The sequence below is a fragment of the Pseudophryne corroboree genome, unplaced genomic scaffold (genome assembly GCF_028390025.1).
Source record: "Pseudophryne corroboree isolate aPseCor3 unplaced genomic scaffold, aPseCor3.hap2 scaffold_1492, whole genome shotgun sequence".
NCBI classification, from domain to species: Eukaryota; Metazoa; Chordata; class Amphibia; order Anura; family Myobatrachidae; genus Pseudophryne; species Pseudophryne corroboree.
In genome coordinates, this window is record NW_026968123.1 from 75,620 (window position 1) to 103,619 (window position 28,000).

General features: G+C 41.7%; 20 non-coding genes and 1 pseudogene across 20 annotated transcripts; all 21 read right to left on the reverse strand.

Moving 5' to 3' along the window:
* Window positions 1-11,299: 11,299 nt before the first annotated feature.
* LOC134999266 (U1 spliceosomal RNA) lies at window positions 11,300-11,462 on the reverse strand. Its single transcript, XR_010201399.1, has one exon. It is a non-coding gene; the product is annotated as a U1 spliceosomal RNA (small nuclear RNA).
* Window positions 11,463-11,614: 152 nt separating this feature from the next.
* On the reverse strand, window positions 11,615-11,778 carry LOC134999252 (U1 spliceosomal RNA). The gene has a single exon (XR_010201385.1). It is a non-coding gene; the product is annotated as a U1 spliceosomal RNA (small nuclear RNA).
* A 671-nt stretch (window positions 11,779-12,449) lies between these two features.
* LOC134999260 (U1 spliceosomal RNA) lies at window positions 12,450-12,612 on the reverse strand. Its single transcript, XR_010201393.1, has one exon. It is a non-coding gene; the product is annotated as a U1 spliceosomal RNA (small nuclear RNA).
* Window positions 12,613-12,764: 152 nt separating this feature from the next.
* On the reverse strand, window positions 12,765-12,928 carry LOC134999253 (U1 spliceosomal RNA). The gene has a single exon (XR_010201386.1). It is a non-coding gene; the product is annotated as a U1 spliceosomal RNA (small nuclear RNA).
* A 671-nt stretch (window positions 12,929-13,599) lies between these two features.
* On the reverse strand, window positions 13,600-13,762 carry LOC134999264 (U1 spliceosomal RNA). Its single transcript, XR_010201397.1, has one exon. It is a non-coding gene; the product is annotated as a U1 spliceosomal RNA (small nuclear RNA).
* A 152-nt stretch (window positions 13,763-13,914) lies between these two features.
* Window positions 13,915-14,078, reverse strand: LOC134999256 (U1 spliceosomal RNA). The gene has a single exon (XR_010201389.1). It is a non-coding gene; the product is annotated as a U1 spliceosomal RNA (small nuclear RNA).
* Window positions 14,079-14,749: 671 nt separating this feature from the next.
* Window positions 14,750-14,912, reverse strand: LOC134999267 (U1 spliceosomal RNA). The gene has a single exon (XR_010201400.1). It is a non-coding gene; the product is annotated as a U1 spliceosomal RNA (small nuclear RNA).
* Window positions 14,913-15,064: 152 nt separating this feature from the next.
* Window positions 15,065-15,228, reverse strand: LOC134999250 (U1 spliceosomal RNA). The gene has a single exon (XR_010201383.1). It is a non-coding gene; the product is annotated as a U1 spliceosomal RNA (small nuclear RNA).
* Window positions 15,229-15,901: 673 nt separating this feature from the next.
* Window positions 15,902-16,064, reverse strand: LOC134999265 (U1 spliceosomal RNA). Its single transcript, XR_010201398.1, has one exon. It is a non-coding gene; the product is annotated as a U1 spliceosomal RNA (small nuclear RNA).
* Window positions 16,065-16,216: 152 nt separating this feature from the next.
* LOC134999255 (U1 spliceosomal RNA) lies at window positions 16,217-16,380 on the reverse strand. The gene has a single exon (XR_010201388.1). It is a non-coding gene; the product is annotated as a U1 spliceosomal RNA (small nuclear RNA).
* Window positions 16,381-17,078: 698 nt separating this feature from the next.
* LOC134999271 (U1 spliceosomal RNA) lies at window positions 17,079-17,214 on the reverse strand (annotated as a pseudogene).
* A 152-nt stretch (window positions 17,215-17,366) lies between these two features.
* Window positions 17,367-17,530, reverse strand: LOC134999258 (U1 spliceosomal RNA). Its single transcript, XR_010201391.1, has one exon. It is a non-coding gene; the product is annotated as a U1 spliceosomal RNA (small nuclear RNA).
* A 671-nt stretch (window positions 17,531-18,201) lies between these two features.
* LOC134999262 (U1 spliceosomal RNA) lies at window positions 18,202-18,364 on the reverse strand. Its single transcript, XR_010201395.1, has one exon. It is a non-coding gene; the product is annotated as a U1 spliceosomal RNA (small nuclear RNA).
* Window positions 18,365-18,516: 152 nt separating this feature from the next.
* On the reverse strand, window positions 18,517-18,680 carry LOC134999259 (U1 spliceosomal RNA). Its single transcript, XR_010201392.1, has one exon. It is a non-coding gene; the product is annotated as a U1 spliceosomal RNA (small nuclear RNA).
* Window positions 18,681-19,351: 671 nt separating this feature from the next.
* Window positions 19,352-19,514, reverse strand: LOC134999263 (U1 spliceosomal RNA). The gene has a single exon (XR_010201396.1). It is a non-coding gene; the product is annotated as a U1 spliceosomal RNA (small nuclear RNA).
* A 152-nt stretch (window positions 19,515-19,666) lies between these two features.
* On the reverse strand, window positions 19,667-19,830 carry LOC134999254 (U1 spliceosomal RNA). Its single transcript, XR_010201387.1, has one exon. It is a non-coding gene; the product is annotated as a U1 spliceosomal RNA (small nuclear RNA).
* Window positions 19,831-20,501: 671 nt separating this feature from the next.
* Window positions 20,502-20,664, reverse strand: LOC134999269 (U1 spliceosomal RNA). The gene has a single exon (XR_010201401.1). It is a non-coding gene; the product is annotated as a U1 spliceosomal RNA (small nuclear RNA).
* A 152-nt stretch (window positions 20,665-20,816) lies between these two features.
* LOC134999257 (U1 spliceosomal RNA) lies at window positions 20,817-20,980 on the reverse strand. Its single transcript, XR_010201390.1, has one exon. It is a non-coding gene; the product is annotated as a U1 spliceosomal RNA (small nuclear RNA).
* Window positions 20,981-21,626: 646 nt separating this feature from the next.
* On the reverse strand, window positions 21,627-21,789 carry LOC134999270 (U1 spliceosomal RNA). The gene has a single exon (XR_010201402.1). It is a non-coding gene; the product is annotated as a U1 spliceosomal RNA (small nuclear RNA).
* Window positions 21,790-21,941: 152 nt separating this feature from the next.
* LOC134999251 (U1 spliceosomal RNA) lies at window positions 21,942-22,105 on the reverse strand. Its single transcript, XR_010201384.1, has one exon. It is a non-coding gene; the product is annotated as a U1 spliceosomal RNA (small nuclear RNA).
* Window positions 22,106-22,776: 671 nt separating this feature from the next.
* LOC134999261 (U1 spliceosomal RNA) lies at window positions 22,777-22,939 on the reverse strand. Its single transcript, XR_010201394.1, has one exon. It is a non-coding gene; the product is annotated as a U1 spliceosomal RNA (small nuclear RNA).
* Between the last annotated feature and the right edge of the window lie 5,061 nt (window positions 22,940-28,000).

Here is a 28,000-nt window from a genome sequence, read left to right on the forward strand (position 1 = left end):
TAATTTAGTAATAGGTGAAAAACCATCCTTACAAAGGTGTTAATCAGAGACTTGGCTTTGTGGACACTTTTCAGAGAACAAATTTGTTAGCATAAAAATAAAGCCAGAAAATGAAGAGCTGTTTAATCACTCAATTGGATTTTTCTGCCAGCATATTTTTTTTCTCTGCAACCCACTGCTAAATTGTGCTTCCTAGCTGTTTTTTATAAAATCACTGAATCAAATCTAACTCTGATTACATCAGAGAAGGCCAGGTACCCTACACAATAAGAGGGGGTTTGAAATTTTGACTTGTCTACTTAAATATCACCAAAATCTGATCACAAGGTCAATTACGTCCCTGGGTGGGATTGAACCACCAACCTTTTGGTTAATAGCCGAACACACTAACCGATTGCGCCACAGAGACACTTTGCGAAAAGTACATACTGACAAAGGCTAATAAGCATACATCTAGAACATTTCCTAGAAAAACATTAAAAAATCAATAATCTGGAGAGTTTTTGTAAGATGTTTCTTCCATCAACCAACGAATAAACACATTGGTACTTTCCCATGATGAGTGAGTGCTTCAGGATCTCTTGCACTTACATGTGCAGCAGAGTACAGCAATGGAAGCATGCTGGGCCCATAACCCAGAGGTAGGCAGATTGAAACTATCCTCTGCTATATGCATTTTTTTGTTTGTTAATTAAAGTAATCCAAAACTGGGATTGATATTTTGGCTCTTTTATTTTTACTTAAAGTACAATAACTTTTACCATTTTAATTTGTTTTAATAGTATATTGACAGTATTGTTTTCTTTCAAAAATCCACTTAATTTTCTTTACCCTATTATTAAAATGGTAATTGACAAAAACAAACTACATTGTCACCAGAAGAGCAATACAAAATGTACAAGTGATATATTAAAATCATCTTTCCAGCTTGAATTTCAATGATGCATTGGGGCAACGATTTTGTGAGAAACATCTTCACCCTTAAATAAAGATTTTCTTAATTCCTTACCTGTGTGCTAATTAGATATCACCTTGTTTTCACATTAAACAGACTTCCACATGAGAAAGCAGCAAGGATGCAGTGGCGTTAATGTTTCCTGGTGTCAACCTGTATTATTTCAGTAGACATTGAAATGAGGATGCATCTTGCTGCCTTTCCAATGAAGCAAGTTTAATTTAGTAATAGGTGAAAAACCATCCTTACAAAGGTGTTAATCAGAGACTTGGCTTTGTGGACACCTTTCAGAGAACAAATTTGTTAGCATAAAAATAAAGCCAGAAAATAAAGAGCTGTTTAATCACTCAATTGGATTTTTCTGCCAGCATATTTTTTTTCTCTGCAACCCACTGCTAAATTGTGCTTCCTAGCTGTTTTTATAAAATCACTGAATCAAATCTAACTCTGATTACATCAGAGAAGGCCAGGTACCCTACACCATAACAGGGGGTTTGAAATTTTGACTTGTCTACTTAAAGATCACCAAAATCTGATAACAAGGTCAATTAGGTCCCTGGGTGGGATTGAACCACCAACCTTTTGGTTAATAGCCGTACATACTAACTGATTGCGCCACAGAGACACTTTGCAAAAGTACATACTGACAAAGGCTAATAAGCATTCATCTAAAACGTTTCCTAGAAAAAATTAATAAAGTCAATAATCTGGAGAGTTTTTGTAAGATGTTCCTTCTATCAACCAACGAAGAAACACATTGGTACTTTCCCATGATGAGTGAGTGCTTCAGGATCTCTTGCACTTACATGTGCAGCAGAGTACAGCAATGGAAGCATGCTGGGCCCATAACCCAGAGGTAGGCAGATTGAAACTATCCTCTGCTATATGCATTTTTTTGTTTGTTAATTAAAGTAATCCAAAACTGGGATTGATATTTTGTCTCTTTTATTTTTACTTAAAGTACAATAACTTTTACCATTTTAATTTGTTTTAATAGTATATTGACAGTATTGTTTTCTTTCAAAAATCCACTTCATTTTCTTTACCCTATTATTAAAATGGTAATTGACAAAAACAAACTACATTGTCACCAGAAGAGCAATACAAAATGTACAAATGATATATTAAATTCATCTTTCCAGCTTGAATTTCAATGATGCATTGGGTCAACAATTTTGTGAGAAACATCTTCACCCTTAATTAAAGATTTTCTTAATTCCTTACCTGTGTGCTAATTAGATATCACCTTGTTTTCACATTAAACAGACTTCCACATGAGAAAGCAGCAAGGATGCAGTGGCGTTAATGTTTCCTGGTGTCAACTTGTATTATTTCAGTAGACATTGAAATGAGGATGCATCTTGCTGCCTTTCCAATGATGCAAGTTTAATTTAGTAATAGGTGAAAAACCATCCTTACAAAGGTGTTAATCAGAGACTTGGCTTTGTGGACACTTTTCAGAGAACAAATTTGTTAGCATAAAAATAAATCCAGAAAATGAAGAGCTGTTTAATCACTCAATTGGATTTTTCTGCCAGCATATTTTTTTTCTCTGCAACCCACTACTAAATTGTGCTTCCTAGCTGTTTTTTATAAAATCACTGAATCAAATCTAACTCTGATTACATCAGAGAAGGCCAGGTACCCTACACAATAAGAGGGGGTTTGAAATTTTGACTTGTCTACTTAAATATCACCAAAATCTGATCACAAGGTCAATTACGTCCCTGGGTGGGATTGAACCACCAACCTTTTGGTTAATAGCCGAACACACTAACCGATTGCGCCACAGAGACACTTTGCAAAAAGTACATACTGACAAAGGCTAATAAGCATACATCTAGAACATTTCCTAGAAAAACATTAAAAAATCAATAATCTGGAGAGTTTTTGTAAGATGTTTCTTCCATCAACCAACGAATAAACACATTGGTACTTTCCCATGATGAGTGAGTGCTTCAGGATCTCTTGCACTTACATGTGCAGCAGAGTACTGCAATGGAAGCATGCTGGACCCATAACCCAAAGGTAGGCAGATTGAAACTATCCTCTGCTATATGCATTTTTTTTTGTTAATTAAAGTAATCCAAAACTGGGATTGATATTTTGGCTCTTTTATTTTTACTTAAAGTACAATAACTTTTACCATTTTAATTTGTTTTAATAGTATATTGACAGTATTGTTTTCTTTCAAAAATCCACTTCATTTTCTTTACCCTATTATTAAAATGGTAATTGACAAAAACAAACTACATTGTCACCAGAAGAGCAATACAAAATGTACAAGTGATATATTAAAATCATCTTTCCAGCTTGAATTTCAATGATGCATTGGGGCAACGATTTTGTGAGAAACATCTTCACCCTTAAATAAAGATTTTCTTAATTCCTTACCTGTGTGCTAATTAGATATCACCTTGTTTTCACATTAAACAGACTTCCACATGAGAAAGCAGCAAGGATGCAGTGGCGTTAATGTTTCCTGGTGTCAACCTGTATTATTTCAGTAGACATTGAAATGAGGATGCATCTTGCTGCCTTTCCAATGAAGCAAGTTTAATTTAGTAATAGGTGAAAAACCATCCCTACAAAGGTGTTAATCAGAGACTTTGCTTTGTGGACACTTTTCAGAGAACAAATTTGTTAGCATAAAAATAAAGCCAGAAAATGAAGAGCTGTTTAATCACTCAATTGGATTTTTCTGCCAGCATATTTCTTTTTCTCTGCAACCCACTGCTAAATTGTGCTTCCTAGCTGTTTTTATAAAATCACTGAATCAAATCTAACTCTGATTACATCAGAGAAGGCCAGGTACCCTACACCATAACAGGGGGTTTGAAATTTTGACTTGTCTACTTAAAGATCACCAAAATCTGATAACAAGGTCAATTACGTACCTGGGTGGGATTGAACCACCAACCTTTTGGTTAATAGCCGTACACACTAACTAATTGCGCCACAGAGACACATTGCAAAAGTATATACCGACAAGGGCTAATAAGCATTCATCTAAAACGTTTCCTAGAAAAACTTTAAAAAGTCAATAATCTGGAGAGTTTTTGTAAGATGTTTCTTCCATCAACCAACGAAGAAACACATTGGTACTTTCCCATGATGAGTGAGTGCTTCAGGATCTCTTGCACTTACATGTGCAGCAGAGTACTGCAATGGAAGCATGCTGGGCCCATAACCCAGAGGTAGGCAGATTGAAACTATCCTCTGCTATATGCATTTTTTTTTTGTTAATTAAAGTAATCCAAAACTGGGATTGATATTTTGGCTCTTTTATTTTTACTTAAAGTACAATAACTTTTACCATTTTAATTTGTTTTAATAGTATATTGACAGTATTGTTTTCTTTCAAAAATCCACTTCATTTTCTTTACCCTATTATTAAAATGGTAATTGACAAAAACAAACTACATTGTCACCAGAAGAGCAATACAAAATGTACAAGTGATATATTAAAATCATCTTTCCAGCTTGAATTTCAATGATGCATTGGGGCAACGATTTTGTGAGAAACATCTTCACCCTAATATAAAGATTTTCTTAATTCCTTACCTGTGTGCTAATTAGATATCACCTTGTTTTCGCATTAAACAGACTTCCACATGAGAAAGCAGCAAGGATGCAGTGGCGTTAATGTTTCCTGGTGTCAACTTGTATTATTTCAGTAGACATTGAAATGAGGATGCATCTTGCTGCCTTTCCAATGAAGCAAGTTTAATTTAGTAATAGGTGAAAAACCATCCCTACAAAGGTGTTAATCAGAGACTTGGCTTTGTGGACACTTTTCAGAGAACAAATTTGTTAGCATAAAAATAAAGCCAGAAAATGAAGAGCTGTTTAATCACTCAATTGGATTTTTTTTGCCAGCATATTTTTTTTCTCTGCAACCCACTGCTAAATTGTGCTTCCTAGCTGTTTTTTTATAAAATCACTGAATCAAATCTAACTCTGATTACATCAGAGAAGGCCAGGTACCCTACACAATAAGAGGGGGTTTGAAATTTTGACTTGTCTACTTAAATATCACCAAAATCTGATCACAAGGTCAATTACGTTCCTGGGTGGGATTAAACCACCAACCTTTTGGTTAATAGCCTTACACACTAACCAATTGCACCACAGAGACACTTTGCAAAAAGTACATACTGACAAAGGCTAATAAGCATTCATCAAGAACGTTTCCTAGAAAAACTTTAAAAAGTCAATAATCTGGAGAGTTTTTGTAAGATGTTTCTTCCATCAACCAATGAAGAAACACATTGGTACTTTCCCATGATGAGTGAGTGCTTCAGGATCTCTTGCACTTACATGTGCAGCAGAGTACTGCAATGGAAGCATGCTGGGCCCATAACCCAGAGATAGGCAGATTGAAACTATCCTTTGCTATATGCATTTTTTTTGTTAATTAAAGTAATCCAAAACTGGGATTGATATTTTTGCTCTTTTATTTTTACTTAAAGTACAATAACTTTTACCATTTTAATTTGTTTTAATAGTATATTGACAGTATTGTTTTCTTTCAAAAATCCACTTAATTTTCTTTACCCTATTATTAAAATGGTAATTGACAAATACAAACTACATTGTCACCAGAAGAGCAATACAAAATGTACAAGTGATATATTAAAATCATCTTTCCAGCTTGAATTTCAATGATGCATTGGGGCAACGATTTTGTGAGAAACATCTTCACCCTTAAATAAAGATTTTCGTAATTCCTTACCTGTGTGCTAATTAGATATCACCTTGTTTTCACATTAAACAGACTTCCACATGAGAAAGCAGCAAGGATGCAGTGGCGTTAATGTTTCCTGGTGTCAACCTGTATTATTTCAGTAGACATTGAAATGAGGATGCATCTTGCTGCCTTTCCAATGAAGCAAGTTTAATTTAGTAATAGGTGAAAAACCATCCCTACAAAGGTGTTAATCAGAGACTTGGCTTTGTGGACACTTTTCAGAGAACAAATTTGTTAGCATAAAAATAAACCAGAAAATGAAGAGCTGTTTAATCACTCAATTGGATTTTTTTGCCAGCATATTTTTTTTCTCTGCAACCCACTGCTAAATTGTGCTTCCTAGCTGTTTTTTTATAAAATCACTGAATCAAATCTAACTCTGATAACATCAGAGAAGGCCAGGTACCCTACACAATAAGAGGGGGTTTGAAATTTTGACTTGTCTACTTAAATATCACCAAAATCTGATCACAAGGTCAATTACGTCCCTGGGTGGGATTGAACCACCAACCTTTTGGTTAATAGCCTTACACACTAACCAATTGCACCACAGAGACACTTTGCAAAAGTACATACTGACAAAGGCTAATAAGCATTCATCTAGAACGTTTCCTAGAAAAACTTTAAAAAGTCAATAATCTGGAGAGTTTTTGTAAGATGTTTCTTCCATCAACCAATGAAGAAACACATTGGTACTTTCCCATGATGAGTGAGTGCTTCAGGATCTCTTGCACTTACATGTGCAGCAGAGTACTGCAATGGAAGCATGCTGGGCCCATAACCCTGAGGTAGGCAGATTGAAACTATCCTTTGCTATATGCATTTTTTTTGTTAATTAAAGTAATCCAAAACTGGGATTGATATTTTTGCTCTTTTATTTTTACTTAAAGTACAATAACTTTTACCATTTTAATTTGTTTTGATAGTATATTGACAGTATTGTTTTCTTTCAAAAATCCACTTAATTTTCTTTACCCTATTATTAAAATGGTAATTGACAAAAACAAACTACATTGTCACCAGAAGAGCAATACAAAATGTACAAGTGATATATTAAAATCATCTTTCCAGCTTGAATTTCAATGATGCATTGGGGCAACGATTTTGTGAGAAACATCTTCACCCTTAAATAAAGATTTTCTTAATTCCTTACCTGTGTGCTAATTAGATATCACCTTGTTTTCACATTAAACAGACTTCCACATGAGAAAGCAGCAAGGATGCAGTGGCGTTAATGTTTCCTGGTGTCAACCTGTATTATTTCAGTAGACATTGAAATGAGGATGCATCTTGCTGCCTTTCCAATGAAGCAAGTTTAATTTAGTAATAGGTGAAAAACCATCCCTACAAAGGTGTTAATCAGAGACTTGGCTTTGTGGACACTTTTCAGAGAACAAATTTGTTAGCATAAAAATAAAGCCAGAAAATGAAGAGCTGTTTAATCACTCAATTGGATTTTTTTGCCAGCATATTTCTTTTTCTCTGCAACCCACTGCTAAATTGTGCTTCCTAGCTGTTTTTATAAAATCACTGAATCAAATCTAACTCTGATTACATCAGAGAAGGCCAGGTACCCTACACCATAACAGGGGGTTTGAAATTTTGACTTGTCTCCTTAAAGATCACCAAAATCTGATCACAAGGTCAATTACGTCCCTGGGTGTGATTGAATTACCAACCTTTTGGTTAGTAGCCGTACACACTAACTGATTGCGCCACAGAGACACTTTGCAGAAGTAAATACTGACAAAGGCTAATAAGCATTCATCTAAAACGTTTCCTAGAAAAACTTTAAAAAGTCAATAATCTGGAGAGTTTTTGTAAGATGTTTCTTCCATCAACCAACGAAGAAACACATTGGTACTTTCCCATGATGAGTGAGTGCTTCAGGATCTCTTGCACTTACATGTGCAGCAGAGTACAGCAATGGAAGCATGCTGGGCCCATAACCCAGAGGTAGGCAGATTGAAACTATCCTCTGCTATATGCATTTTTTTTTGTTAATTAAAGTAATCCAAAACTGGGATTGATATTTTGCCTCTTTTATTTTTACTTAAAGTACAATAACTTTTACCAATTAATTTGTTTTAATAGTATATTGACAGTATTGTTTTCTTTCAAAAATCCACTTAATTTTCTTTACCCTATTATTAAAATGGTAATTGACAAAAACAAACTACATTGTCACCAGAAGAGCAATACAAAATGTACAAGTGATACATTAAAATCATCTTTCCAGCTTGAATTTCAATGATGCATTGGGGCAACGATTTTGTGAGAAACATCTTCACCCTTAAATAAAGATTTTCTTAATTCCTTGCTTGTGTGCTAATTAGATATCACCTTGTTTTCACATTAAACAGACTTCCACATGAGAAAGCAGCAAGGATGCAGTGGCGTTAATGTTTCCTGGTGTCAACTTGTATTATTTCAGTAGACATTGAAATGAGGATGCATCTTGCTGCCTTTCCAATGAAGCAAGTTTAATTTAGTAATATGTGAAAAACCATCCCTACAAAGGTGTTAAACAGAGACTTGGCTTTGTGGACACTTTTCAGAGAACAAATTTGTTAGCATAAAAATAAAGCCAGAAATGAAGAGCTGTTTAATCACTCAATTGGATTTTTTTGCCAGCATATTTCTTTTTCTCTGCAACCCACTGCTAAATTGTGCTTCCTATCTGTTTTTATAAAATCACTGAATCAAATCTAACTCTGATTACATCAGAGAAGGCCAGGTACCCACACCATAACAGGGGGTTTGAAATTTTGACTTGTCTACTTAAATATCACCAAAATCTGATCACAAGGTCAATTACATCCCTGGGTGGGATTGAACCACCTACCTTTTGGTTAATAGCCGAACACACTAACCGATTGCGCCACAGAGACACTTTGCAAAAAGTTCATACTGACAAAGGCTAATAAGCATTCATCTAGAACGTTTCCTAGAAAAACTTTAAAAAGTCAATAATCTGGAGAGTTTTTGTAAGATGTTTCTTCCATCAACCAACGAAGAAACACATTGGTACTTTCCCATGATGAGTGAGTGCTTCAGGATCTCTTGCACTTACATGTGCAGCAGAGTACTGCAATGGAAGCATGCTGGGCCGATAACCCAGAGGTAGGCAGATTGAAACTATCCTCTGCTATATGCATTTTTTTTTAATTAAAGTAATCCAAAATTGGGATTGATATTTTAGCTCTTTTATTTTTACTTAAAGTACAATAACTTTTACCATTTTAATTTGTTTAATAGTATATTGACAGTATTGTTTTCTTTCAAAAATCCACTTAATTTTCTTTACCCTATTATTAAAATGGTAATTGACAAAAACAAACTACATTGTCACCAGAAGAGCAATACAAAATGTACAAGTGATATATTAAAATCATCTTTCCAGCTTGAATTTCAATGATGCATTGGGGCAACGATTTTGTGAGAAACATCTTCACCCTTAAATAATGATTTTCTTAATTCCTTACCTGTGTGCTAATTAGATATCACCTTGTTTTCACATTAAACAGACTTCCACATGAGAAAGCAGCAAGGATGCAGTGGCGTTAATGTTTCCTGGTGTCAACCTGTATTATTTCAGTAGATATTGAAATGACGATGCATCTTGCTGCCTTTCCAATGAAGCAAGTTTAATTTAGTAATAGGTGAAAAACCATCCCTACAAAGGTGTTAAACAGAGACTTGGCTTTGTGGACACTTTTCAGAGAACAAATTTGTTAGCATAAAAATAAAGCCAGAAAATGAAGAGCTGTTTAATCACTCAATTGGATTTTTTTGCCAGCATATTTCTTTTTCTCTGCAACCCACTGCTAAATTGTGCTTCCTATCTATTTTTATAAAATCACTGAATCAAATCTAACTCTGATTACATCAGAGAAGGCCAGGTACCCACACCATAACAGGGGGTTTGAAATTTTGACTTGTCTACTTAAATATCACCAAAATCTGATCACAAGGTCAATTACATCCCTGGGTGGGATTGAACCACCTACCTTTTGGTTAATAGCCGAACACACTAACCGATTGCGCCACAGAGACACTTTGCAAAAAGTTCATACTGACAAAGGCTAATAAGCATTCATCTAGAACGTTTCCTAGAAAAACTTTAAAAAGTCAATAATCTGGAGAGTTTTTGTAAGATGTTTCTTCCATCAACCAACGAAGAAACACATTGGTACTTTCCCATGATGAGTGAGTGCTTCAGGATCTCTTGCACTTACATGTGCAGCAGAGTACTGCAATGGAAGCATGCTGGGCCGATAACCCAGAGGTAGGCAGATTGAAACTATCCTCTGCTATATGCATTTTTTTTTAATTAAAGTAATCCAAAATTGGGATTGATATTTTAGCTCTTTTATTTTTACTTAAAGTACAATAACTTTTACCATTTTAATTTGTTTAATAGTATATTGACAGTATTGTTTTCTTTCAAAAATCCACTTAATTTTCTTTACCCTATTATTAAAATGGTAATTGACAAAAACAAACTACATTGTCACCAGAAGAGCAATACAAAATGTACAAGTGATATATTAAAATCATCTTTCCAGCTTGAATTTCAATGATGCATTGGGGCAACGATTTTGTGAGAAACATCTTCACCCTTAAATAATGATTTTCTTAATTCCTTACCTGTGTGCTAATTAGATATCACCTTGTTTTCACATTAAACAGACTTCCACATGAGAAAGCAGCAAGGATGCAGTGGCGTTAATGTTTCCTGGTGTCAACCTGTATTATTTCAGTAGATATTGAAATGACGATGCATCTTGCTGCCTTTCCAATGAAGCAAGTTTAATTTAGTAATAGGTGAAAAACCATCCCTACAAAGGTGTTAATCAGATACTTGGCTTTGTGGACACTTTTCAGAGAACAAATTTGTTAGCATAAAAATAAAGCCAGAAAATGAAGAGCTGTTTAATCACTCAATTGGATTTTTTTGCCAGCATATTTCTTTTTCTCTGCAACCCACTGCTAAATTGTGCTTCCTAGCTGTTTTTTTTATAAAATCACTTAATCAAATCTAACTCTGATTACATCAGAGAAGGCCAGGTACCCTACACCACTAGAGGGGGTTTGAAATTTTGACTTGTCTACTTAAAGATCACCAAAATCTGATAACAAGGTAAATTACGTCCCTGGGTGGGATTGAACCACCAATCTTTTGGATAATAACCGAACACACTAACTGATTGCGCCACAGTGACACTTTGCAAACGTACATTCTGACAAACGCTAATAAGCATTCATCTAGAACGTTTCCTAGAAAAACTTTAAAAAGTCAATAATCTGGAGAGTTTTTGTAAGATGTTTCTTCCATCAATCAACGAAGAACATTCAAGCTGATTTCTTGCAGCAGCTGGGCACTGTAACAGCTCCAGAGCTGCTCTGTAAGGCAACTAAAAGGGTGTGGGCCCTGCAGCACTACCTGTAGTTCGCATTGTGCGTTGGAAGGCACAAAGTAAGCAGACGGGAGAAGTCAGGATAGTGCGCAAGGGCATAGAAGGGAGCGGCTCAAGAAAAGAGAAGTGGAAACAGACAGCAAACTAGGCTGGAGAAAGACCTGAGACAAAGAGATCTGAATTATACGAGAGCCGACCAGGGGAAACACAAATTATGCAGTCGAGTTTCCCACATTTGGGGAAATCGCTGGAGCAGCACACACAGAGTGCAATGGGTGAGCCTTGCCCTGGGAGAAGCACCTTCATGATCATAGTATCTCACCTGGCAGGTAAGTAGGAGTTGGGCAAGAGCTGAGGAGGGTCGCTGCTCGGGCAAACCCCTGTCAAGTGAAGGAGATCCAACTGAGGCAGCACAAGAGAACTCTCGAAAGAAGAACAAGGCTAGAGGAAGATCTGAGACACAGAAATCTGGCTTTTGCCAGAGCTGACCAGAGGAAAGCACAAACACAGTCCCCCACTACCACAAATAATGCAGTCGAGTTTCCCACATTTGGGGAAATCACAGGGGTCAGCATACCCAGAATGCAATGAATGAACCTCACCCTGGGAGAACAATCTTCATGACCATGGTATCTCCTATGCAAAATAAGTATGATTTGGGATAGGGCTGGGGAGGGCCGCTGCTCAGGCACATCTCTGTCAAGTAAAGGAGATTCAACTGAGGCAGCACAAGGGAACTCTCATCTGGGGACAACAACTGCAGGTAGAACACATATTTTCAGATGAACATGGGAGGGCAGAAGGCTGCCTAATACTGAAGCACCCCCAAACAACAAACCAAATGCAACAACTAGTACAAGCATTCCTGGGGGAAGGCCTGCAGCAGATGGATTTGCATATGGTGATGTCATCCAAGCAGTGGGTCAAAGTTGGCTTCAACCCTCATCTGCATATGAAAAGAAAAAAGGGATGTGCAGGGCATGGCATCCTTTTGTGGCGCTTGGATGACCCTTAATTCGCATTAAACATCTCCACCCTCCTTCGGTGTGGGGCTCATGTTGGCTATGCCCCAGCCCCTGAAGCATTCAAGATGATTTCTTGCAGCAGCTGGGCACTGTAACAGCTCCAGAGCTGTTCTGTAAAGCATGTAAAAGGGTGTGGGCCCTGCAGCACTACCTGTAGTATGCATTGTGCGTTGGAAGGCACAAAGTAAGCAGACGGGAGAGGTCAGGATAGTGCGCAAGGGCATAGAAGGGAGCGGCTCAAGAAAAGAGAAGTGGAAACAGACAGCAAACTAGGCTGGAGAAAGACCTGAGACAAAGAGATCTGAATTATACGAGAGCCGACCAGAGGAAACACAAATTATGCAGTCAAGTTTCCCACATTTGGGGAAATCGCAGGAGCAGCACACCCAGAGTGCAATGGGTGAGCCTTTCCCTGGGAGAAGCACCTTCCTGATCATAGTATCTCACCTGGCAGGTAAGTAGGAGTTGGGCTAGAGCTAGGGAGGGTCGCTGCTCGGGCACCCCCCTGTCAAGTGAAGGAGATCCAACTGAGGCAGCTCAAGGGAACTCTCGAAAGAAGAACAAGGCTAGAGGAAGATCTGAGACAAAGAAATCTGACTTTTACCAGAGCTGAGCAGAGGAAAGCACAAACACAGTCCCCCACTACCACAAATAATGCAGTCGAGTTTCCCACATTTGGGGAAATCACAGGGGTCAGCATACCCAGAATGCAATGAATGAACCTCACCCTGGGAGAACAATCTTCATGACCATGGTATCTCCTATGCAAAATAAGTATGATTTGGGATAGGGCTGGGGAGGGCCGCTGCTCAGGCACATCTCTGTCAAGTAAAGGAGATTCAACTGAGGCAGCACAAGGGAACTCTCATCTGGGGACAACAACTGCAGGGAGAACACATATTTTCAGATGAACATGGGAGGGCAGAAGGCTGCCTAATACTGAAGCACCCCCAAACAACAAACCAAATGCAACAACTAGTGCAAGCATTCCTGGGGGAAGGCCTGCAGCAGATTGATTTGCATATGGTAATGCCATCCAAGCAGTGGGTCAAAGTTGGCTTCAACCCTCGTCTGCATATGAAAAGAGAAAAGGGGCGTGCAGGGCATGGCGGCCTTTTGCGGCGCTTGGGTGACCCTTAGTTCGCATTAAACACCCCCACCCTCCTTCGGTGTGGGGCTCATGTTGGCAATGCCCCAGCCCCTGAAGCATTCAAGCTGATTTCTTGCAGCAGCTGGGCACTGTAACAGCTCCAGAGCTGCTCTGTGAGGCAAGTAAAAGGGTGTGGGCCCTGCAGCACTACCTGTAGTTTGCATTGTGTGTTGGAAGGCACAAAGTAAGCAGACGGGAGAAGTCAGGATAGTGCGCAAGGGCATAGAAGGGAGCGGCTCAAGAAAAGAGAAGTGGAAACAGACAGCAAACTAGGCTGGAGAGAGACCTGAGACAAAGAGATCTGAATTATACGAGAGCCGACCAGAGGAAACACAAATTATGCAGTCAAGTTTCCCACATTTGGGGAAATCACAGGGGCAGCACACCCAGAGTGCAATGGGTGAGCCTTGCCCTGGGAGAAGCACCTACATGATCATAGTATCTCACCTGGCAGGTAAGTAGGAGTTGGGCTAGAGCTGCGAAGGGTCGCTGCTCGGGTACCCCCCTGTCAAGTGAAGGAGATCCAACTGAGGCAGCACAAGGGAACTCTCGAAAGAGGAACAAGGCTAGAGGAAGATCTGAGACAAAGAAATCTGATTTTTACCAGAGTTGACCAGAAGAAAGCACAAACACAGTCCCCCACTACCACAAATAATGCAGTTGAGTTTCCCACATTTGGGGAAATCACAGGGGTCAGCATACCCAGAATGCAATGAATGAACCTCACCCTGGGAGAACAATCTTCATGACCATGGTATCTCCTATGCAAAATAAGTATGATTTGGGATAGGGCTGGGGAGGGCCGCTGCTCAGGCACATCTCTGTCAAGTAAAGGAGATTCAACTGAGGCAGCACAAGGGAACTCTCATCTGGGGACAACAACTGCAGGGAGAACACATATTTTCAGATGAACATGGGAGGGCAGAAGGCTGCCTAATACTGAAGCACCCCCAAACAACAAACCAAATGCAACAACTAGTGCAAGCATTCCTGGGGGAAGGCCTGCAGCAGATGGATTTGCATATGGTGATGTCATCCAAGCAGTGGGTCAAAGTTGGCTTCAACCCTCGTCTGCATATGAAAAGAAAAAAGGGATGTGCAGGGCATGGCGTCCTTTTGTGGCGCTTGGATGACCCCTAATTCGCATTAAACATCTCCACCCTCCTTCGGTGTGGGGCTCATGTTGGCTATGCCCCAGCCCCTGAAGCATTCAAGATGATTTCTTGCAGCAGCTGGGCACTGTAGCAGCTCCAGAGCTTCTCTGTAAAGCATGTAAAAGGGTGTGGGCCCTGCAGCACTACCTGTAGTATGCATTGTGCGTTGGAAGGCACAAAGTAAGCAGACGGGAGAGGTCAGGATAGTGCGCAAGGGCATAGAAGGGAGCGGCTCAAGAAAAGAGAAGTGGAAACAGACAGCAAACTAGGCTGGAGAAAGACCTGAGACAAAGAGATCTGAATTATATGAGAGCCGACCAGAGGAAACACAAATTATGCAGTCAAGTGTCCCACATTTGGGGAAATCGCAGGAGCAGCACACCCAGAGTGCAATGGGTGAGCCTTGCCCTGGGAGAAGCACCTTCCTGATCATAGTATCTCACCTGGCAGGTAAATAGGAGTTGGGCTAGAGCTGGGGAGGGTCGCTGCTCGTGCACCCCACTGTCAAGTGAAGGAGATCCAACTGAGGCAGCACAAGGGAACTCTCGAAAGAAGAACAAGGCTAGAGGAAGATCTGAGACAAAGAAATCTGACTTTTACCAGAGCTGACCAGAGGAAAGCACAAACACAGTCCCCCACTACCACAAATAATGCAGTTGAGTTTCCCACATTTGGGGAAATCACAGGGGTCAGCATACCCAGAATGCAATGAATGAACCTCACCCTGGGAGAACAATCTTCATGACCATGGTATCTCCTATGCAAAATAAGTATGATGTGGGATAGGGCTGGGGAGGGCCGCTGCTCAGACACATCTCTGTCAAGTAAAGGAGATTCAACTGAGGCAGCACAAGGGAACTCTCATCTGGGGACAACAACTGCAGGGAGAACACATATTTTCAGATGAACATGGGAGGGCAGAAGGCTGCCTAATACTGAAGCACCCCCAAACAACAAACCAAATGCAACAACTAGTGCAAGCAATCCTGGGGGAAGGCCTGCAGCAGATTGATTTGCATATGGTAATGCCATCCAAGCAGTGGGTCAAAGTTGGCTTCAACCCTCGTCTGCATATCAAAAAAGAGAAAAGGGGCGTGCAGGGCATGGCGGCCTTTTGCGGCGCTTGGATGACCCCTAGTTTGCATTAAACACCTCCACCCTCCTTCGGTGTGGGGCTCATGTTGGCTATGCCCCAGCCCCTGAAGCATTCAAGCTGATTTCTTGCAGCAGCTGGGCACTGTAACAGCTCAAGAGCTGCTCTGTAAGGCAAGTAAAAGGGTGTGGGCCCTGCAGCACTACCTGTAGTTTGCATTGTGCATTGGAAGGCACAAAGTAAGCAGACGGGAGAAGTCAGGATAGTGCGCAAGGGCATAGAAGGGAGCGGCTCAAGAAAAGAGAAGTGGAAACAGACAGCAAACTAGGCTGGAGAGAGACCTGAGACAAAGAGATCTGAATTATACGAGAGCCGACCAGGGGAAACACAAATTATGCAGTCAAGTGTCCCACATTTGGGGAAATTGCAGGAGCAGCACACCCAGAGTGCAATGGGTGAGCCTTGCCCTGGGAGTAGCACCTTCATGATCATAGTATCTCACCTGGCAGGTAAGTAGGAGTTGGGCTAGAGCTGGGGAGGGTCGCTGCTCGGGCACCCCCCTGTCAAGTGAAGGAGATCCAACTGAGGCAGCACAAGGGAACTCTTGAAAGAGGAACAAGGCTAGAGGAAGATCTGAGACAAAGAAATCTGACTTTTATCAGAGCTGACCAGAGGAAAGCACAAACACAGTCCCCCTCTACCACAAATAATGCAGTCGAGTTTCCCACATTTGGGGAAATCACAGGGGTCAGCATACCCAGAATGCAATGAATGAACCTCACCCTGGGAGAACAATCTTCATGACCATGGTATCTCCTATGCAAAATAAGTATGATTTGGGATAGGGCTGGGGAGGGCCGCTGCTCAGGCACATCTCTGTCAAGTAAAGGAGATTCAACTGAGGCAGCACAAGGGAACTCTCATCTGGGGACAACAACTGCAGGGAGAACACATATTTTCAGATGAACATGGGAGGGCAGAAGGCTGCCTAATACTGAAGCACCCCCAAACAACAAACCAAATGCAACAACTAGTACAAGCATTCCTGGGGGAAGGCCTGCAGCAGATGGATTTGTATAGGGTGATGTCATCCAAGCAGTGGGTCAAAGTTGGCTTCAACCCTCATCTGCATATGAAAAGAGAAAAGGGGCGTGCAGGGCATGGCGGCCTTTTGCGGCGCTTGGATGACCCCTAGTTCGCATTAAACACCTCCACCCTCATTCGGTGTGGGGCTCATGTTGGCTATGCCCCAGCCCCTGAAGCATTCAAGCTGATTTCTTGCAGCAGCTGGGCACTGTAACAGCTCCAGAGCTGCTCTGTAAGGCAAGTAAAAGGGTGTGGGCCCTGCAGCACTACCTGTAGTTCGCATTGTGCGTTGGAAGGCACAAAGTAAGCAGACGGGAGAAGTCAGGATAGTGCGCAAGGGCATAGAAGGGAGCGGCTCAAGAAAAGAGAAGTGGAAACAGACAGCAAACTAGGCTGGAGAGAGACCTGAGACAAAGAGATCTGAATTATATGAGAGCCGACCAAGGGAAACACAAATTATGCAGTCAAGTTTCCCACATTTGGGGAAATCAAAGGGGCAGCACACCCAGAGTGCAATAGGTGAGCCTTGCCCTGGGAGAAGCACCTACATGATCATAGTATCTCACCTGGCAGGTAAGTAGGAGTTGAGCTAGAGCTGGGGAGGGTCGCTGCTCGGGCACCCCCCTGTCAAGTGAAGGAGATCCAACTGAGGCAGCACAAGGGAACTCTCGAAAGAAGAACAAGGCTAGAGGAAGATCTGAGACAAAGAAATCTGACTTTTGCCAGAGCTGACCAGAGGAAAGCACAAACACAGTCCCCCTCTACCACAAATAATGCAGTCGAGTTTCCCACATTTGGGGAAATCACAGGGGTCATCATACCCAGAATGCAATGAATGAACCTCACCCTGGGAGAACAATCTTCATGACCATGATATCTCCTATGCAAAATAAGTATGATTTGGGATAGGGCTGGGGAGGGCCGCTGCTCAGGCACATCTCTGTCAAGTAAAGGCGATTCAACTGAGGCAGCACAAGGGAACTCTCATCTGGGGACAACAACTGCAGGGAGAACACATATTTTCAGATGAACATGGGAGGGCAGAAGGCTGCCTAATACTGAAGCACCCCCAAACAACAAACCAAATGCAACAACTAGTACAAGCATTCCTGGGGGAAGGCCTGCAGCAGATGGATTTGCATATGGTGATGTCATCCAAGCAGTGGGTCAAAGTTGGCTTCAACCCTCGTCTGCATATGAAAAGAAAAAAGGGATGTGCAGGGCATGGCGGCCTTTTGCGGCGCTTGCATGACCCCTAATTCGCATTAAACACCTCCACCCTCCTTCGGTGTGGGGCTCATGTTGGCTATGCCCCAGTACCTGAAGCATTCAAGCTGATTTCTTGCAGCAGCTGGGCACTGTAACAGCTCCAGAGCTGCTCTGTAAGGCATCTAAAAGGGTGTGGGCCCTGCAGCACTACCTGTAGTTCGCATTGTGCGTTGGAAGGCACAAAGTAAGCAGACGGGAGAAGTCAGGATAGTGCGCAAGGGCATAGAAGGGAGCGGTTCAAGAAAAGAGAAGTGGAAACAGACAGCAAACTAGGCTGGAGAGAGACCTGAGACAAAGAGATCTGAATTATACGAGAGCCGACCAGAGGAAACACAAATTATGCAGTCAAGTGTCCCACATTTGGGGAAATCGCAGGAGCAGCACACCCAGAGTGCAATGGGTGAGCCTTGCCCTGGGAGAAGCACCTTCCTGATCATAGTATCTCACCTGGCAGGTAAGTAGGAGTTGAGCTAGAGCTGGGGAGGGTCGCTGCTCGGGCACCCCCCTGTCAAGTGAAGGAGATCCAACTGAGGCAGCACAAGGGAACTCTCGAAAGAAGAACAAGGCTAGAGGAAGATCTGAGACAAAGAAATCTGACTTTTACCAGAGCTGACCAGAGGAAAGCACAAACACAGTCCCCCTCTACCACAAATAATGCAGTCGAGTTTCCCACATTTGGGGAAATCACAGGGGTCATCATACCCAGAATGCAATGAATGAACCTCACCCTGGGAGAACAATCTTCATGACCATGATATCTCCTATGCAAAATAAGTATGATTTGGGATAGGGCTGGGGAGGGCCGCTGCTCAGGCACATCTCTGTCAAGTAAAGGCGATTCAACTGAGGCAGCACAAGGGAACTCTCATCTGGGGACAACAACTGCAGGGAGAACACATATTTTCAGATGAACATGGGAGGGCAGAAGGCTGCCTAATACTGAAGCACCCCCAAACAACAAACCAAATGCAACAACTAGTACAAGCATTCCTGGGGGAAGGCCTGCAGCAGATGGATTTGCATATGGTGATGTCATCCAAGCAGTGGGTCAAAGTTGGCTTCAACCCTCGTCTGCATATGAAAAGAAAAAAGGGATGTGCAGGGCATGGCGTCCTTTTGTGGCGCTTGGATGACCCTTAATTCGCATTAAACATCTCCACCCTCCATCGGTGTGGGGCTCATGTTGGCTATGCCCCAGCCTCTGAAGCATTCAAGATGATTTCTTGCAGCAGCTGGGCACTGTAACAGCTCCAGAGCTGTTCTGTAAAGCATGTAAAAGGGTGTAGGCCCTGCAGCACTACCTGTAGTATGCATTGTGCGTTGGAAGGCACAAAGTAAGCAGACGGGAGAGGTCAGGATAGTGCGCAAGGGCATAGAAGGGAGCGGCTCAAGAAAAGAGAAGTGGAAACAGACAGCAAACTAGGCTGGAGAAAGACCTGAGACAAAGAGATCTGAATTATACGAGAGCCGACCAGAGGAAACACAAATTATGCAGTCAAGTTTCCCACATTTGGGGAAATCGCAGGAGCAGCACACCCAGAGTGCAATGGGTGAGCCTTGCCCTGGGAGAAGCACCTACATGATCATAGTATCTCACCTGGCAGGTAAGTAGGAGTTGGGCTAGAGCTGGGGAGGGTCGCTGCTCGGGCACCCCCCTGTCAAGTGAAGGAGATCCAACTGAGGCAGCACAAGGGAACTCTCGAAAGAAGAACAAGGCTAGAGGAAGATCTGAGACAAAGAAATCTGACTTTTACCAGAGCTGAGCAGAGGAAAGCACAAACACAGTCCCCCACTACCACAAATAATGCAGTCGAGTTTCCCACATTTGGGGAAATCACAGGGGTCAGCATACCCAGAATGCAATGAATGAACCTCACCCTGGGAGAACAATCTTCATGACCATGGTATCTCCTATGCAAAATAAGTATGATTTGGGATAGGGCTGGGGAGGGCCGCTGCTCAGGCACATCTCTGTCAAGTAAAGGAGATTCAACTCAGGCAGCACAAGGGAACTCTCATCTGGGGACAACAACTGCAGGGAGAACACATATTTTCAGATGAACATGGGAGGGCAGAAGGCTGCCTAATACTGAAGCACCCCCAAACAACAAACCAAATGCAACAACTAGTGCAAGCATTCCTGGGGGAAGGCCTGCAGCAGATTGATTTGCATATGGTAATGCCATCCAAGCAGTGGGTCAAAGTTGGCTTCAACCCTCGTCTGCATATGAAAAGAGAAAAGGGGCGTGCAGGGCATGGCGGCCTTTTGCGGCGCTTGGGTGACCCTTAGTTCGCATTAAACACCCCCACCCTCCTTCGGTGTGGGGCTCATGTTGGCAATGCCCCAGCCCCTGAAGCATTCAAGCTGATTTCTTGCAGCAGCTGGGTACTGTAACAGCTCCAGAGCTGCTCTGTAAGGCAAGTAAAAGGGTGTGGGCCCTGCAGCACTACCTGTAGTTTGCATTGTGTGTTGGAAGGCACAAAGTAAGCAGACGGGAGAAGTCAGGATAGTGCGCAAGGGCATAGAAGGGAGCGGCTCAAGAAAAGAGAAGTGGAAACAGACAGCAAACTAGGCTGGAGAGAGACCTGAGACAAAGAGATCTGAATTATACGAGAGACGACCAGGGGAAACACAAATTATGCAGTCAAGTTTCCCACATTTGGGGAAATCACAGGGGCAGCACACCCAGAGTGCAATGGGTGAGCCTTGCCCTGGGAGAAGCACCTACATGATCATAGTATCTCACCTGGCAGGTAAGTAGGAGTTGGGCTAGAGCTGGGGAGGGTCGCTGCTCGGGTACCCCCCTGTCAAGTGAAGGAGATCCAACTGAGGCAGCACAAGGGAACTCTCGAAAGAGGAACAAGGCTAGAGGAAGATCTGAGACAAAGAAATCTGATTTTTACCAGAGTTGACCAGAAGAAAGCACAAACACAGTCCCCCACTACCACAAATAATGCAGTCGAGTTTCCCACATTTGGGGAAATCACAGGGGTCAGCATACCCAGAATGCAATGAATGAACCTCACCCTGGGAGAACAATCTTCATGACCATGGTATCTCCTATGCAAAATAAGTATGATTTGGGATAGGGCTGGGGAGGGCCGCTGCTCAGGCACATCTCTGTCAAGTAAAGGAGAGTCAACTGAGGCAGCACAAGGGAACTCTCATCTGGGGACAACAACTGCAGGGAGAACACATATTTTCAGATGAACATGGGAGGGCAGAAGGCTGCCTAATACTGAAGCACCCCCAAACAACAAACCAAATGCAACAACTAGTGCAAGTATTCCTGGGGGAAGGCCTGCAGCAGATGGATTTGTATATGGTGATGTCATCCAAGCAGTGGGTCAAAGTTGGCTTCAACCCTCGTCTGCATATGAAAAGAAAAAAGGGATGTGCAGGGCATGGTGTCCTTTTGTGGCGCTTGGATGACCCCTCCTTCGGTGTGGGGCTCATGTTGGCTATGCCCCAGCCCCTGAAGCATTCAAGATGATTTCTTGCAGCAGCTGGGAACTGTAACAGCTCCAGAGTTGCTCTGTAAAGCATGTAAAAGGGTGTGGGCCCTGCAGCACTACCTGTAGTATGCATTGTGCGTTGGAAGGCACAAAGTAAGCAGACGGGAGAGGTCAGGATAGTGCGCAACTGCATAGAAGGGAGCGGCTCAAGAAAAGAGAAGTGGAAACAGACAGCAAACTAGGCTGGAGAAAGACCTGAGACAAAGAGATCTGAATTATATGAGAGACGACCAGAGGAAACACAAATTATGCAGTCAAGTGTCCCACATTTGGGGAAATCGCAGGAGCAGCACACCCAGAGTGCAATGGGTGAACCTTGCCCTGGGAGAAGCACCTTCCTGATCATAGTATCTCACCTGGCAGGTAAATAGGAGTTGGGCTAGAGCTGGGGAGGGTCGCTGCTCGTGCACCCCCCTGTCAAGTGAAGGAGATCCAACTGAGGCAGCACAAGGGAACTCTCGAAAGAAGAACAAGGTTAGAGGAAGATCTGAGACAAAGAAATCTGACTTTTACCAGAGCTGACCAGAGGAAAGCACAAACACAGTCCCCCACTACCACAAATAATGCAGTCGAGTTTCCCACATTTGGGGAAATCACAGGGGTCAGCATACCCAGAATGCAATGAATGAACCTCACCCTGGGAGAACAATCTTCATGACCATAGTATCTCCTATGCAAAATAAGTATGATTTGAGATAGGGCTGGGGAGGGCCGCTGCTCAGGCACATCTCTGTCAAGTAAAGGAGATTCAACTGAGGCAGCACAAGGGAACTCTCATCTGGGGACAACAACTGCAGGGAGAACACATATTTTCAGATGAACATGGGAGGGCAGAAGGCTGCCTAATACTGAAGCACCCCCAAACAACAAACCAAATGCAACAACTAGTACAAGCATTCCTGGGGGAAGGCCTGCAGCAGATTGATTTGCATATGGTAATGCCATCCAAGCAGTGGGTCAAAGTTGGCTTCAACCCTCGTCTGCATATGAAAAGAGAAAAGGGGCGTGCAGGGCATGGCGGCCTTTTGCGGCGCTTGGATGACCCCTAGTTCGCATTAAACACCTCCACCCTCCTTCGGTGTGGGGCTCATGTTGGCTATGCCCCAGCCCCTGAAGCATTCAAGCTGATTTCTTGCAGCAGCTGGGCACTGTAACAGCCCCAGAGCTGCTCTGTAAGGCAAGTAAAAGGGTGTGGGCCCTGCAGTACTACCTGTAGTTTGCATTGTGCATTGGAAAGCACAAAGTAAGCAGACGGGAGAAGTCAGGATAGTGCGCAAGGGCATAGAAGGGAGCGGCTCAAGAAAAGAGAAGTGGAAACAGACAGCAAACTAGGCTGGAGAGAGACCTGAGACAAAGAGATCTGAATTATACGAGAGCCGACCAGGGGAAACACAAATTATGCAGTCAAGTTTCCCACATTTGGGGAAATCGCAGGAGCAGCACACCCAGAGTGCAATGGGTGAGCCTTGCCCTGGGAGAAGCACCTTCATGATCATAGTATCTCACCTGGCAGGTAAGTAGGAGTTGGGCTAGAGCTGGGGAGGGTTGCTGCTCGGGTACCCCCCTGTCAAGTGAAGGAGATCCAACTGAGGCAGCACAAGGGAACTCTCATCTGGGGACAACAACTGCAGGGAGAACACATATTTTCAGATGAACATGGGAGGGCAGAAGGCTGCCTAATACTGAAGCACCCCCAAACAACAAACCAAATGCAACAACTAGTGCAAGCATTCCTGGGGGAAGGCCTGCAGCAGATGGATTTGCATATGGTGATGTCATCACATCAACCCTCGTCTGCATATGAAAAGAGAAAAGGGGCGTGCAGGGCATGGCGGCCTTTTGCGGCGCTTGGATGACCCCTAGTTCGCATTAAACACCTCCACCCTCCTTCGGTGTGGGGCTCATGTTGGCTATGCCCCAGCCGCTTAAGCATTCAAGCTGATTTCTTGCAGCAGCCGGGCACTGTAACAGCTCCAGAGCTGCTCTATAAGGCAAGTAAAAGGGTCTATGTGGCGCAATCAGTTAGTATGTACGGCTATTAACCAAAAGGTTGGTGGTTCAATCCCACCCAGGGACCTAATTGACCTTGTTATCAGATTTTGGTGATCTTTAAGTAGACAAGTCAAATTTCATACCCCCTGTTATGGTGTAGGGTACCTGGCCTTCTCTGATGTAATCAGAGTTAGATTTGATTCAGTGATTTTATAAAAACAAGTAGGAAGCACTATTTAGCAGTGGGTTGCAGAGAAAAAGAAATATGCTGGCAAAAAAATCAAATTGCGTGATTAAACAGCTCTTCATTTTCTGGCTTTATTTTTATGCTAACAAATTTGTTCTCTGAAAAGTGTCCACAAAGCCAAGTCTCTGATTAACACCTTTGTAGGGATGGTTTTTCACCTATTACTAAATTAAACTTGCTTCATTGGAAAGGCAGCAAGATGCATCCTCATTTCAATGTCTACTGAAATAATACAGGTTGACACCAGGAAACATTAACGCCACTGCATCCTTGCTGCTTTCTCATGTGGAAGTCTGTTTAATGTGAAAACAAGGTGATATCTAATTAGCACACAGGTAAGAAATTACGAAAATCTTTATTTAAGGGTGAAGAGGTTTCTCACAAAATTGTTGCCCCAATGCATCATTGAAATTCAAGCTGGAAAGATGATTTTAATATATCACTTGTACATTTTGTATTGCTCTTCTGGTGACAATGTAGTTTTTTTTGTCAATTACCATTTTAATAATAGGGTAAAGAAAATTAAGTGGATTTTTGAAAGAAAAGTATACTGTCAATATACTATTAAAACAAATTAAAATGGTAAAAGTTGTTGTACTTTAAGTAAAAATAAAAGAGCAAAAATATCAATCCCAGTTTTGATTACTTAAATTAACAAAAAAAAATGCATATAGCAAAGGATAGTTTCAATCTGCCTACCTCTGGGTTATGGGTCCAGCATGCTTCCATTGCAGTACTCTGCTGCACATGTAAGTGCAAGAGATCCTGAAGCACTCACTCATCATAGGAAAGTACCAATGTGTTTATTCATTGGTTGATGGAAGAAACATCTTACAAAAACTCTCCAGATTATTGATTTTTTAATGTTTTTCTAGGAAACGTTCTAGATGTATGCTTATTAGCCTTTGTCAGTATGTACTGTTTGCAAAGTGTCTCTGTGGCGCAATCGGTTAGTGTGTTCGGCTATTAACCAAAAGGTTGGTGGTTCAATCCCACCCAGGGACGTAATTGACCTTGTGATCAGATTTTGGTGATATTTAAGTAGACAAGTCAAAATTTCAAACCCCCTCTTATTGTGTAGGGTACCTGGCCTTCTCTGATGTAATCAGAGTTAGATTTGATTCAGTGATTTTATAAAAAACAGCTAGGAAGCACAATTTAGCAGTGGGTTGCAGAGAAAAAAAATATGCTGGCAGAAAAATCCAATTGAGTGATTAAACAGCTCTTCATTTTCTGGCTTTATTTTTATGCTAACAAATTTGTTCTCTGAAAAGTGTCCACAAAGCCAAGTCTCTGATTAACACCTTTGTAAGGATGGTTTTTCACCTATTACTAAATTAAACTTGCTTCATTGGAAAGGCAGCAAGATGCATCCTCATTTCAATGTGTACTGAAATAATACAAGTTGACACCAGGAAACATTAACGCCACTGCATCCTTGCTGCTTTCTCATGTGGAAGTCTGTTTAATGTGAAAACAAGGTGATATCTAATTAGCACACAGGTAAGGAATTAAGAAAATCTTTATTTAAGGGTGAAGATGTTTCTCACAAAATTGTTGACCCAATGCATCATTGAAATTCAAGCTGGAAAGATGAATTTAATATATCACTTGTACATTTTGTATTGCTCTTCTGGTGACAATGTAGTTTGTTTTTGTCAATTACCATTTTAATAATAGGGTAAAGAAAATGAAGTGGATTTTTGAAAGAAAACAATACTGTCAATATACTATTAAAACAAATTAAAATGGTAAACGTTATTGTACTTTAAGTAAAAATAAAAGAGACAAAATATCAATCCCAGTTTTGGATTACTTTAATTAACAAAAAAAAATGCATATAGCAGAGGATAGTTTCAATCTGCCTACCTCTGGTTTATGGGCCCAGCATGCTTCCATTGCAGTACTCTGCTGCACATGTAAGTGCAAGAGATCCTGAAGCACTCACTCATCATGGGAAAGTACCAATGTGTTTCTTCGTTGGTTGATGGAAGAAACATCTTACAAAAACTCTCCCGTTTATTGACTTTTTAAAGTTTTGCTAGGAAACGTTTTAGATGAATGCTTATTAGCCTTTGTCAGTATGGACTTTTGCAAAGTGTCTCTGTGGCGCAATCAGTTAGTATGTACGGCTATTAACCAAAAGGTTGGTGGTTCAATCCCACCCAGGGACCTAATTGACCTTGTTATCAGATTTTGGTGATCTTTAAGTAGACAAGTCAAAATTTCAAACCCCCTGTTATGGTGTAGGGTACTTGGCCTTCTCTGATGGAGTTAGATTTGATTCAGTGATTTTATAAAAACAGCTAGGAAGCACAATTTAGCAGTGGGTTGCAGAGAAAAAAAATATGCTGGCAGAAAAATCCAATTGAGTGATTAAACAGCTCTTTATTTTCTGGCTTTATTTTTATGCTAACAAAATTGTTCTCTGAAAAGTGTCCACAAAGCCAAGTCTCTGATTAACACCTTTGTAAGGATGGTTTTTCACCTATTACTAAATTAAACTTGCTTCATTGGAAAGGCAGCAAGATGCATCCTCATTTCAATGTGTACTGAAATAATACAGGTTGACACCAGGAAACATTAACGCCACTGCATCCTTGCTGCTTTCTCATGTGGAAGTCTGTTTAATATGAAAACAAGGTGATATCTAATTAGCACACAGGTAAGGAATTAAGAAAATCTTTATTTAAGGGTGAAGATGTTTCTCACAAAATCGTTGCCCCAATGCATCATTGAAATTCAAGCTGGAAAGATGATTTTAATATATCACTTGTACATTTTGTATTGCTCTTCTGGTGACAATGTAGTTTGTTTTTGTCAATTACCATTTTAATAATAGGGTAAAGAAAATGAAGTGGATTTTTGAAAGAAAACAATACTGTCAATATACTATTAAAACAAATTAAAATGGTAAAAGTTATTGTACTTTAAGAAAAAATAAAAGAGCCAAAATATCAATCCCAGTTTTGGATTACTTTAATTAACAAAAAAAAATGCATATAGCAGAGGATAGTTTCAATCTGCCTACCTCTGGGTTATGGGCCCAGCATGCTTCCATTGCAGTACTCTGCTGCACATGTAAGTGCAAGAGATCCTGAAGCACTCACTCATCATGGGAAAGTACCAATGTGTTTCTTCGTTGGTTGATGGAAGAAACATCTTACAAAAACTCTCCAGATTATTGACTTTTTAAAGTTTTTCTAGGAAACGTTTTAGATGAATGCTTATTAGCATTTGTCAGTATGTACTTTTGCAAAGTGTCTCTGTGGCGCAATCAGTTAGCGTGTACGGCTATTAACCAAAAGGTTGGTGGTTCAATCCCACCCAGGGACCTAATTGACCTTGTTATCAGATTTTGGTGATCTTTAAGTAGACAAGTCAAATTTCATACCCCCTGTTATGGTGTAGGGTACCTGGCCTTCTCTGATGTAATCAGAGTTAGATTTGATTCAGTGATTTTATAAAAACATATAGGAAGCACAATTTAGCAGTGGCTTGCAGAGAAAAAGAAATATGCTGGCAAAAAAATCAAATTGCGTGATTAAACAGCTCTTAATTTTCTGGCTTTATTTTTATGCTAACAAATTTGTTCTCTGAAAAGTGTCCACAAAGCCAAGTCTCTGATTAACACCTTTGTAGGGATGGTTTTTCACCTATTACTAAATTAAACTTGCTTCATTGGAAAGGCAGCAAGATGCATCCTCATTTCAATGTCTACTGAAATAATACAGGTTGACACCAGGAAACATTAACGCCACTGCATCCTTGCTGCTTTCTCATGTGGAAGTCTGTTTAATGTGAAAACAAGGTGATATCTAATTAGCACACAGGTAAGAAATTACGAAAATCTTTATTTAAGGGTGAAGATGTTTCTCACAAAATTGTTGCCCCAATGCATCATTGAAATTCAAGCTGGAAAGATGATTTTAATATATCACTTGTACATTTTGTATTGCTCTTCTGGTGACAATGTAGTTTTTTTTGTCAATTACCATTTTAATAATAGGGTAAAGAAAATTAAGTGGATTTTTGAAAGAAAACTATACTGTCAATATACTATTAAAACAAATTAAAATGGTAAAAGTTATTGTACTTTAAGTAAAAATAAAAGAGCAAAAATATCAATCCCAGTTTTGATTACTTAAATTAACAAAAAAAATGCATATAGCAAAGGATAGTTTCAATCTGCCTACCTCTGGGTTATGGGTCCAGCATGCTTCCATTGCAGTACTCTGCTGCACATGTAAGTGCAAGAGATCCTGAAGCACTCACTCATCATGGGAAAGTACCAATGTGTTTATTCGTTGGTTGATGGAAGAAACATCTTACAAAAACTCTCC